The following is a 9,109-nucleotide window of genomic DNA, read 5'->3' as shown; positions in this document are numbered from 1 at the left end:
ATTTTTCCCTGCTATAGACAATAAGGGAAACCCGTGAACAATTCCCCCTTTTTGAACATTACTATAATTGGCGGATTCATGAGTGGCACGGTGGCTCAGTGGTTAGCACTGCTGCCTCACTCTGCCAGGGACATGAGTTTAATTCCACCCTCGGGCAACTGTCTGTGTGGAGTTTGCACATTTTCCTTATGTCTGCGTGAGTTTCCTCCAGATATACCCGTTTCCTCCCAGAGTCCAAAGAAGTGTAGGTGGATTAGCCGTGCTTAAATTACCCATTATGTCCAGGGGTGTGTAGGTTAGGTGGATTAGTCATGGGAAATGCAGGGTAACAGGCACACGGCAGGTGGTGCTTCTGGTTGGGGCTCACACTCAGATTGAGGGGGAGATCGTTTTTGAACTGATGAGGAACTTCTTCAGTCAGGGGCTGGTGAATCTGTGGAACTAATTGCTGCAGCGGGCTGCGGAGGCCACGTCATTGCATGTCTTTCAGGCAGAGATAGATAGGTTCTTGATTAGTTGAAGAGATCAAGGGATATGGGGCGAAGGGCAAGGGAACAGAGTTTAGGAACACATCAGCTGATCGAATGGTGGAGCAGCCTCATTGGGTCAAATGGTCTAACTCTATTCCTGTATCTATTGGCCTCTTGCCTAGTTCTGAGTCATAAGATTTGAAACTCACTCCAAGCTTTAAGCACAAAAATTGCAATTAATATTCCAATGTAGTAAAGAAGGAGTCATGACTCTCCAAGATCTCTCAGGTGAAATGTTAAATTAAAGCACGTAAATTATGCCACCCGTTGAGTTATCCTCTGGATCATGGAAACAGATTTATCTGTCAATCAACATCAGGAAAATAGATTTTTCTGGTTACTGTCACATTGGTATTTGGGGGCATGCTATGGGCAGGTTGGCTGTTGGAAACAATCTGTGGCTGTTCCTCCAGCCGTGAGGATGACCTGCATCCACTCCTGGGGGTTTGGGTGAGACTGGGGGAGATGGTGAGGTTGGAGGGATTTGGTGAGATTGGGAAGGGCAGTGCTGAGGTCTGGGGGAAGGGATGTCTTAGAGGGATTTGGTGAGTGTGGGCTGCAGACTGTAAGTTCTAAATAGTTCTATCCTGGAGTTGTAGCCTTTGCCCCTAGGGAGGCATGTGGGGTTTGAGGAGGTGGGTCTCACTCTGGGATTCTGCGCACTCTTACTGCTGTTCACACTTGGCCTCTGCATGCTCCAGTCAGTGGTGCACAAAATATTCAGTGCTTTTACATTTTTTTCTTCGGTTTGTGCGTTTTAGGGCAAGTGATTCCCACTTGTCGGTGGGGATGTTGCATTTGTTCAGGGAGACTTTCAGGATGTCCCTGCAGTGATTCCTCTGGCTTCCTAGTGATCACTTCCCACTGCAGGTCTTGGAATAGAGCATTTGTTTTGGGAGTCTTGGGTCAGGCACAAGGACAATGTGGTCCCACTCATCTTCCATCTCCCCCCCTCCATATCACAGCTGGTGACCATTGGCTTGCAAGAAGACACTCAGTTGGTAAGTGGTGCCAACGGCATGGGTTCAACTCTTGCACCAGCTCAGATTACTGTGAAGGAGGCATCATTGATAGCAAAGAAGGTTATCAAAAAGTACAGAGGGATATTGATCAGATGGGATACTGGGCCGAGGACTGGCAAATGCAATTCAATACAGATAACTGTGAAGTGTTGCACTTTGGAAAGTCAAACCGAGGTCGTAAGCCCAGATTTGACCTCCAGGTGCTTCACTACAATTTCAACACGCTTGATATATATTCTTTCTAATGCATACAGTCTGAGGGGGTTCTGCAGTTTCTAGCCCCTCAGCCATTGAAAGGCATTAGACTGGGACGTTTCCTCACTGTGCCTCTGCTGAGAATGTCCCAAGCTTTAGTACATCCCTCAGCATCTGTTTCTGGACCTTGGATAGTGCTGGTCTTCAATACTGGATTAAGAACAATTGTCTGCCCAGGAAGACCTGCAAATTTTTGGCAAATCAAAAAGAGCTTCTTTCTCCAAATTGATGGTGTTTGATGCTCGTGTCGAAAGGTGTAGCAGGAAGCAGAAGTGATTAAAATACACATGGAAGGAGCCAAAGTTGGATAAACCTACAACCTTCTCTGAGCATTGTTACCCTATACCTTGGCACTCCTGGTGCATGTTTTTAGAACAGATGTTTAGGATTTCAAGAATCAGGTATACTTGTTTTTTCCCCCTCTCTATCCTTTCCACAACTGATTGCTCATGTTTCTGCCTCTTTTGTCATTCGGCAAAGACTGAGGCAATCCAGCTGCCTGATCCGCAAAGGTGCCACACATTTCGGACCAAGAGGGTGTTTCAGTTCTCAGAGGGAGTCGGAGGGTAACATGAGCTGGGCTGTGACTTTTATTGGTCTCCCATTGTCTCCCTGACAAGAGAAGGGGGCGGCGCAAACAGCTGGTGCTGCCGGGGTGGGAGGGGGGAGCTGAAATTGCAGTGGGCTGGGACTGCACTGATGCACAGGAGAAATGAGTCATTAGCAGAGGCCAGTGCTGGCTGTGGTTAACAGCTGCGCCATGTGATGACGTACTTAGGCCCAACATTACTCACCGGTACAGGCTGGGGGAGGTGTGTGAGCGGCCGAGAGGTTGGAAATCGGGTGAGAACTGGTATCATGTGAATGAACATGCAATTGACTGGTATTGTGCTTGGTTAGAGGAAGGGAAGGGGAGTGTGCACTATAAAATTATACCAGGGTGGGAGGATGGGGATCCTAATGCATCACACTATCCCGTCATCTCACCCTCCCACCTTCTTAGATTCTTCTGTCAATTCTAACAGACCCCAGGATTTTGTGAGCATTGGCATCACTCATTGAATGTGCCAGTTATTGCATGGGGGCATCCTAGTGGTTCCTGCTGGGAAGAGGCTGGGTATTCTTCCTTTTCAGATGCCCTGTATCCCACTGGAAGGGGCTCTGTCAGGGCAGTACCTAGCCCCTACCTGTCCCTTCGAAGCACCAACATAACACCTTCCTCACCTCTCCAGCAGGAAGGGTTCCCTCCTCCAATCACTGAGTCCATGCTGAATGTGATGTCTCAATGTTCCTTTATGTGGGGCAGGCCCCTGTGCCACACAGCCTCAGTGACGGCCATTCATAGTAACGTCAGCATTGCCATATCAACAGGATCCCTGGATGAATAGGCAGATTGAATAACCAGTCCCAGATCTCCTCTCTGGGACAGTGAGTCCACAGCCAGCTCCTTAACCTTTTGCCCTACCTCACTCCACTGATAATGTGGGCACTGTAGCCCTGGCACCTCCCCTCACACATTTGGGATTCCCATTTATCTGCTGCCCTTGTCCTTCTAGCTGGAAGTGATGATGGGTTTGGAAGGTGCTGTCTAAGATGTCTTGGTGAATTTCTGCCAGGGATCTTGCAGACGGTACACACTCCTGTTGCTGAGTGTGGGTGGTAAATGAAGGGAATGCTGAAGGTGGTAGATGGGATGTGAATAAAGCAAGCTGCTTTGTACTCAATGGCATCAAGCTTCTTGAGTGTTGCTGGAGCTACACTCAGCAGGAAAGTGGGGAGTATTCCATCACATTCCTGACTTATGCTTTCTGAAGGGTGGACTGGCTTTGGGAGACAGGGAAGATAGCAAGAACTGTACATGCTGGAGTCAGAGTCAATACAGTGTGCGGCTGGAGGAACACAGCAGGCGAGACAGTATCAGAGGAGCAGGAGACTCAATGTTCCTGACCCGACATATCGACTCTCCTTCCTCCAGCCCCACACTATATAGGCTTTGGGAGACAGTAAGTGAGTCACTTGTTGCAGAATTTCTAGCCTCTGAGCTGCTTTTACATCTCTTTCTAAAGAGGTGACTCTAATTGTGGACAGGGCATTATCTGGAGATGTTATGCATATGGACTTCCAGAAGCCCTTTGATGAATTTCCTCACAGGAAACTGTTGGCTAAAGCTGTAGCTCAAGGAACTGAAGGCAAATGATTGAATGTTTGGAAATTGGCTAACTGGGTTCAAAGAGCGGTGATAACAGATTTGTTCTCTAACTGGCAGAATATTGGCGCCCGAAACACAATTGAGTTGAGGCCTCAATCACTCCACTTCATTAGTGTGAACCTAGTTCTGAAGAAAGGTCACCGGACCCAAAAAGTTAACTCTGTTTTTTTCCTTCATAGATGTTGCCAGACCTGCTGAGCTTTTCCAGCGACCTTGTTTTCATTTCTGATTCACAGAATCCGCAGTTCTTTCGGTTTTTATTTGTGTGAACTTCAGGCAGCCTGAGATTTGATAGCTATTCAGCTGTATCCCGTAGTCAACTAATGAAACTTTTTGAGCTTTTCGGCTAAAGGAAACCACAAAAAAAAACAAGGGTGAGACTAGCCTTTACGGGAAGGGTGAGTAAATATGACAATGTGTGCAAATGTAACAACCATAAATCTGTAACAAGTTCATTATGCCAGCCGGATTGTTGCCTGAGTCAGAGGTTGTGCGTTTCAATTCTCATTCTCTGAATCCACCACACAATCTAAGCTTACATTCCAGTGCAATGCTTACTGAGTGCTGCAAGAGAAAAGTTCACTGGCCTTTCATCAACTGCTGTTTGTCAGGTCTTCCTTTACGCAAATTGATTGGAAAAATCTGTGGGCTTGCACTGAGCTTAGTTTAACCTCTATGCTTGCTGACCTAAGTTGACGCTGGTCCGGAAATGCCACAGCTTTCAGACACTCCTCTTCAGGTTCGAATCCTCTCATCACCCTGCTTGCTCCCTGCCGCCCAAACTGTGTAACCTCCTTCAGCCTGAAGACCGTCTGAGATTTCAGCATCGTCCCATTCTGGCCTCTCGCACATCTCCAATTCTCATCATAAGATAATAAAATGTGAGGCTGGATGAACACAGCAGGCCAAGCAGCATCTCAGGAGCACAAAAGCTGACGTTTCGGGCCTAGACCCTTCATCAGAGAGGGGGATGGGGTGAGGGTTCTGGAATAAATAGGGAGAGAGGGGGAGGCAGACCGAAGATGGAGAGAAAAGAAGATAGAGAGGAGAGTATAGGTGAGGAGGGAGGGAGGGGATAGGTCAGTCCGGGGAAGACGGACAGGTCATGGAGGTGGGATGAGGTTAGTAGGTATCCCCTCCCTATCTCCCCACCTATACTCTCCTCTCCACCTATCTTCTTTTCTCTCCATCTTCAGTCTGCCTCCCCCTCTCTCCCTATTTATTCCAGAACCCTCACCCCATCCCCCTCTCTGATGAAGGGTCTAGGCCTGAAATGTCAGCTTTTGTGCTCCTGAGATGCTGCTTGGCCTGCTGTGTTCATTCAGCTTCACACTTTGTTATCTTGGATTCTCCAGCATCTGCAGTTCCCATTATCTCCAATTCTCATCAGCTTGCTCTTGGGTGACGTGCCTTCATTGCTTTGGCATTGTGACAAAACTGTGGCTATAAAATGTATGTTTTGTCCTGGTTTCTCAAGAGACAGAGAGATTGGGGGTCAGGTGTCAAACAGTTTGTGATAAGATAAACAACTTGTGAGTCCTTGAAGATTTTTTTAAAGTTGGAACAATAGAAGCAGCCCGAGTGCGTTAGATCAAGTTCTCTCAGTCCCAGGATCTTTAGTTTTAGCTCTCAGCAGTTGTTGCTGGGTTGGAAGGCAGTAAATCTCTCCCAACTGCGACACTCTCTCTCACAACTGTCTTTCCTCCTGGATTAGAGAACTGCATGTGAGATAAGTCTGTTTTCCGAATTTGCCATATTGCCAAGGCTGTGTTTATGGAATATTCCTATATTGGAACATCTAATTAGAAATAGTAACTGTATCTATTATTCTGTTAAATTTTCTATGGAGTTAAATTATTCCAAGTTCTTCTTTCTTTGGTTGTATTTTAACTACAGTGTTTAAACAAATTGTTTTGCCTAACATTCAGTAATGTAACCAATCAAATTGTACCTGGAATAGAGTACTTCACATTAACCTGTAAAACAAGAAAAAGTTTTGGTTTTTATTAAGGTTAGAATCTAGGCTACTTTCTTAATATATTTTGAGAGGGTCTGCTCTGCCTATGCAGGCACTAAATTGTGGAAGTCTTTCCCCAAATCTCTCCGCAGACCTTGCATTGTTGTGTCAACTGCAACTCAGCTAGCCTGAGTCAGGTGGTCATAGGTTCGAGACCCACTCTTGGCCTGCAGCTCAGTATAGGAGGTGCAGCCCTGGTGTAGGAGTCATGGTCATTTGGCTGAGATATGACTGTTCTCTCATTTGATGTGAAAGAACCAAGACACTATTCTGATGGAGCACTGGGGGAAGTTTGTTTAAATACTGAATAAGCATTGTTTAAACAAATTATCTGATCATTTTCACATCGCTATTTCTGGGCATTTCCTTTGTTCAAATTAGCTGCTTTTACAACCAGATTAGATTATCAAAATACTTCAATGACTGCAAATCACTTCAGGATGTTGAGAGTTGTGAAAGGCATTGCATAAATTCAGAGGCTTTTTTTTCCTTAAAATGCTCCATGAAGCCTACTGGTTTATCCAGGTTTTTGCTTAGACACCAGAGTATTCCTTACATGGTAACGTTCTTATAAAAATCCTTGGGATCAATAAATAATTTGATTTCATTGTCAGTCACTGCATTTCATGAATAAATTCCAAGTGGGCCAGGGTCCTTTATTTCCCCAACATTGTTCAATGTGCTGGCTTTTCAAATCCCTTTGAAATGTTTTATTAGCCTCTGTTTTGATGATCAATGTTAATCACGTCAAAATAATTTTGAGAAACTATTTCTTCAAAGTCTGTCTCTTCCTTGCAATAATTCTCTGCAGTCACCAAAATAATGGAAAATTATGTTCTATTTATGCATTGAAAGCGTTTTGAAAACCCCTGCTTTGGGTACGTGTTCAGCAACTCCACTGTCACTGGGTCAAAACCCTGGAGCTCCCTCAAGGGCATTGTGGCTCTACCTACAGCATGCAGACTGCAGCGGTTCCAGAAGACAACTCATTACCACCTTCAAGGGCAACTAGGGACAGGCAATAAATGCTGGGCCTGGCCAGCAACCCTCATGAGTGAATAAAAATATCTTTCAAGCTGCCTTGGAGAAACTACAGAGTACTTTTCTGGTGTAGATAATGACAAAGCTGAATTTTGATAGGAAGCTAGGCTTGGAAGGAGGAAGAGGGTTATGGTGAGTCAGTGGGTAGGTGGAGCTGGGTCTCAAAACAATCAGCCATGCAGCGCAGGCTAAAGGGCCCAGATGGCCCACAGCTCTTCCTAGTTATTACATTCTTAGAGAGTCTAGATACAGTCACTTGTGCAACACCACTGCATCAGCCAACATTCTCCAGTCCCTTGGTTGCAGTCCATTGGTGAAGAACCAAATCAGTGGAAGATCTACAAACAAAAGCAGCAAGCCATTTGAGTAAGATAACAGTGTGGAGCTGGATGAACACAGCAGGCCAAGCAGCATCTCAGGAGCACAAAAGCTGATGTTTCGGGCCTGGACCCTTTATCAGAGAGGGGGAATGGGGTGAGAGAACGAGAATAAACTGGAATAAATAGGGAGAGGCAGACGGAAGATGGAGAGAAAAGAAGATAGGTAGAGAGGAGAGTATAGGTGAGGAGGGGATAGGTCAGTCCAGGGAAGACAGACAGGTCAAGGAGGCAGGATGAGGTGGTAGGTAGGAAATGGAGGTGCGGCTTGAGGTGGGAGGAGGGGATGGGTGAGAGGAAGAACAATTTAGGGAAGCAGAGACAGGCTGGGCTGGTTTTGTGATGCAGTTGTGGGGGGGGGGGGGGGGGGGGGGGGGCGGGTGTGGAGAAGGAGAAATTTTGAAGCTTGAAGTCCACATTGATACCATTGGGCTGCAGGGCTCCCAAGTGGAATAGGAGATGCTGTTCCTGCAACTGTTGGGTGGCATCATTGTGGCACTGCAGGAGGCCCATGATGGACATGTCTGAGGAATGGGAGGTGCAGTTGTTTGTTGCAAACTGAGCAGAGGTATTCTGCAAAGCGGTCCCCAAGCCTCTGCTTGGTTTCCCCAATGTAGAGGGAGCCACACTGGGGTGCAGTGGATACAATATACCACATTGGCAGATGTGCAGGTGAACATCTGCTTGATATGGAAGGTCATCTTGGGGCCTGGGATGGGGGTGAGGGAGGTGGTGTGGGGGCAAGTGTAGCACTTCCTGCGGTCCCTTTTGACCAGTAGAGATTGATAGGATTTCAGATTACTACTGGGTGTACAAGGTTGTTGGGAAGGGGAGGGTAAAAATACTGTAGCATTTGATCTGCCATGAGCTTGTTGAATGGCCTATTCCTATTGGCAAAAAGTTGCTTCTCCCTTTGGAGATTCTACCACTTAGCTTTCTGAAGGACTCCAATTCAGAACCTTGCTGTTAATATGAAAGTTACATTTTATTGACTGATTCCCAGGGCGGGGGGGGGGTGAGAATGGTGAGGGGCAGTGGCAGGTGGCAAATGGCTTATGACCACTAAAGTGTGGTTTCCCCAAGCATCTGGGAGGTATGCTATAGGACAGTGTGAGCACCAATTTTTTTGGGGGGATTGGAGGAGGATAGTAGAATTTGAACCACTACATCAGTGGCACTTTAAAAAAGTCTGAAAAGTATTAGTGTCCAAAATTTACTCATTAAGCTAGAGAGAGATTCCCATGGTCACTATTTCAAAAGAACAAAGAACATTCTCCCATGGCCTAGACAATTTGTAGCCTTTACCACAAAAAGTTAAAAACAAATTACCTGGTTATCATGTTGCTATAAAAACAAAATGCTAGAGACTTGAAACAGTGACAAGCTGGAAATCTGTGTGGTGGGGGGGCGCAGGGTGCGGAGAATTGGAGAGAAAGCCGGGTTGTGAGCAGACTGGGAGGATTTCTCCCACACTTTTGGGGTCTGGAGAAATTCAGCAGGTCTGTGCAAAAACAAAAAAAGTTAACATTACAACACTAAAGCAGTCAGACTCAAAACATTAACAGTAATCTCCCTCAGCTGGTGCCTGAGCTACCAAGTTTCTCTAGCACTTTGTAATGTTGTTGGTCTTGCACAGCAAGATTTTAGTTGCTAGATTT

This window comes from Stegostoma tigrinum, chromosome 19 (genome assembly GCF_030684315.1).
Source record: "Stegostoma tigrinum isolate sSteTig4 chromosome 19, sSteTig4.hap1, whole genome shotgun sequence".
Taxonomy (NCBI): domain Eukaryota; kingdom Metazoa; phylum Chordata; class Chondrichthyes; order Orectolobiformes; family Stegostomatidae; genus Stegostoma; species Stegostoma tigrinum.
The sequence above is the reverse complement of the archived record's forward strand: the minus strand, read 5'-3'. Positions refer to the sequence as shown.